The sequence below is a fragment of the Carlito syrichta genome, unplaced genomic scaffold, assembly GCF_000164805.1.
Source record: "Carlito syrichta isolate Samal-C Ts95f unplaced genomic scaffold, Tarsius_syrichta-2.0.1 Scaffold313059, whole genome shotgun sequence".
Lineage (NCBI taxonomy): Eukaryota > Metazoa > Chordata > Mammalia > Primates > Tarsiidae > Carlito > Carlito syrichta.
In genome coordinates, this window is record NW_007257155.1 from 85,548 (window position 1) to 88,534 (window position 2,987).

General features: G+C 51.1%; 1 protein-coding gene across 1 annotated transcript in view; it reads right to left on the bottom strand.

Annotated features, from left to right (window-relative positions):
• Nucleotides 1–2,261, bottom strand: part of LOC103272652 (ras guanyl-releasing protein 3-like) — a 79,739-nt gene extending 77,478 nt beyond the window's left edge. Inside the window, 1 exon segment of the mRNA XM_021718611.1 lies at nucleotides 2,146–2,261. The gene's annotated coding sequence lies outside the window, so the exon portion shown is untranslated.
• Nucleotides 2,262–2,987: the final 726 nt, after the last annotated feature.

Below are 2,987 nucleotides of genomic sequence, written 5' to 3' on the forward strand. Positions count from 1 at the left end.
GCCACTGCACTCCAGTCTGGGCGACAGAATGAGACTCCAACTCAAAAAAAAAAAAAAGAACAAAATCATGCATCTTCACACAGATGCAGCTGGAGACCATCATCCTAAGCGAACTATCACAGAAACAAAAAAACTGAATACTGCATGATCTCACATAAGCAGGCCCTGATCCCCGGTCACACGAGCACAAAGATGGGAACCACAGATACTGAACATTGCTGAAGGGGGGAGGGAGGGAGAAGGAAGAAGGGGCACACAGCAATATACTAGACACCAGGTCCACTATCAGGGGGAGAGAGAGACCGCTGGAAGCCCAAACCTCACCTGCACGCAATTTACTCATGCAGCAACTCCTCACCTGTACCCCACAACTCTAAAATTAAACAAAAACATCTGTGGGCTTTCAAAAATTCAGCAGTCAGATAATTCCAAGAACACACCGACTCTCATTGAGATGTTCCATTTCATCACAGGAGGCTCTGTGATTCCAGAGACAGCGTCGCCAGAGAGTTCTTTTCCATTACCGACCTGTGGAAAAAGTGTAACAATACCAGAAACCCCCTGAAGAACACCCCAGGAGGACGGCCAGCCCGCTGCAGTCAGACGGGGAAGTCACAGGCCACATGGCCACAGGCTGACCCAAGGACCTCACATAAGGGGCATAGCACGGGATGGAGGAGTGGGGCTGGTTTTTTCTCACTGGCCACTCTAGGTTTTGTGGGTTCTTCTACATTTTAAGAAGTAAAAGGGGGGACTGTCTCATTGCAGGACTAGCCACGTCTGTGGACAGGATATCCAGAGCGGCTTCCATCGGAGACCTCTGGCCGGCGTGGCCAACTCAAGACCAGCTGTGTTGAGGGACACTCAGTGGCAGAGCCAGCGTGCCCTGTGGTATTTTCAACCACATAAGCAGCAATGAGTGGCGAGGGCAGAGAGGGGATAGAGCTCCCCAGCGGCGGGGCAGAGGGGATACGACTAGAGCCTGCTGGAATCCATCTGTCGCCTGGAGAAACAGGACACTCCAGGGTGTCCTAGGTTCAAGCAGCACCCTCTCTCTACTTTCCTCCCTAAGGTCCAAGCCATCCAGAAAAAGGAAGCTTTTGGTGGTCTCCCTGCAACCTCCGACTAAGAGGTTGCCACTTTCAGAGGCTGACATCACGCATTCAGGGTTCTGCCCTCTCTCTTTTCCCCTTTTTTCCTTTCCTCTTGAGTGTCCCGTGGCAGCTACCACAGAAGGACGGAAGTCCCTGAACTGGCCTGGTTCTAGCAAGGTGTCTGCTTTGTGTCTCTCCCAGGCGCTAGCTCCATGACTGTGGAATGAAACTGAAAAAGAAAAGGTCCTCTCTGTTGCATGGATGCCCGGCCTCCCAGAGCTGATCATCAGCTTCAGGCAGTTATATGTTCACAGTCTAGGCCATAAACAAGGAAGACAGACCCCAGGCTGCATAAAAATGCCAAAATAGGGAAGCTCAGAGGTAACTACACAACCTAGCTTTAAAGTAATGGAGATGAATGAACTTGTTGAAGAAAAGAGTGACAAAATACAGCTTTCAATGAGTTGGAAAGCAGGCATGTCTCTAAATAGGATTTCTCATCTAAACCTAAATAGATTTGAGTCCGTTTTCTATCACGCAGACGGTTGAACCTGGTTCAAGTGAGATATTCTTCAAAACTGACCAGGAAAAGTCAAGTCGGCCACACAATAAATCACAAGTCATCTTAAACGACCGCGTTTCCAAGTTTCAGTAGTAAAACGGATTAAAACCAAACCGAGTCATCAACTCACTTCAATGAGTTCTCTATTCTGTAACCTGAGTCTTGGCTGTGGACCCAAACACCGTGGGCCAGAAAAATCCCGAATACCTGGATGCAAAATCGCAGTTTCCCAGACAGGAATCAAGCCACATGCCTGTTTCTTTCTCCAACTCGGAAGGCAATGCTACTGAAAATAACAGGTTCTTTAAAAACCAGTAAAGACACAGATGGTTATTCACAGGGACAGACAGAATATCTCCTTCGACAGTGTCAGAGGGAAACCAAAGTCAAAATAAAAAGTTGTTGGTGGCTTACAAAACACACACACACACACACACACACACACACACACACACACACACACACACACAACGTTCTCAAGTTACTTACTGGGGTGGTTTTGTCGTGGTATTTGCTAATTTTCACATCAGCACTCCCCTGTCCAGCTGCCAAGTGCCAGAGCACGACGGGAACAGCTGTTTCCTTCAGGCCGGGCTCTGTGTCTTAGCGGGTCACATGCACCTCCTGATAAACACCACCGCCACCCGCCGTGCCAGGAGGCCAGAAACTGGAGGATCATTCTTTTCCTCACTGCAAACCCCCTGGCAACCCCTGAGCTGGCCCAGCCATTTCACGAGCACGCAGGGCAGGACATTCCACAACGTGTTTGCTCCTGGGAACAAACACCCGGACAACTGATAAGTCACCCTGGAGGACAAGTCACGGCAAGTGGAAAGTGACCCGTGTCTGGGGGTGGGGCAGGGGGTGGGGACACTGGCAGGCTCCACGCTGGCTCTCCCCACTCAGGTTTTCACTGGGGCTCTCGAGCAAGCCAGAAGAGGCAACCGCAGCAGGTGGGGCCTCCTCTGAGTCCCACCTGCCAACCATGAGCATCTGCTGCTGTCATTTGCCCAGAATCCCAGGCTCCGATGTGGTGGGCTGTCCCAAGGGGAAGGCAGACCCTCACCGGCCATCTGAGATGCTCAGGCTGGATTTCAGAGGGGCCGAGGGCAGGACTCTTCATGGCAGCCTTATCTGGAGAGCTAGTGCAAATGATTTCAGTGAGTCTGAGACCAAGCTTCTGCGTGGCTATCTGCGGGCTTGTGTCAACATCTGGGGCACAGCAGGACCGTGGAGGTTATCAGCGGGTGGAAACAGATGCAATCACCACGTTTACAAATGCACTTTCCAGACACGCTGCTGCCCCCTTTGGGGTGCTGGGATGTTGAGCC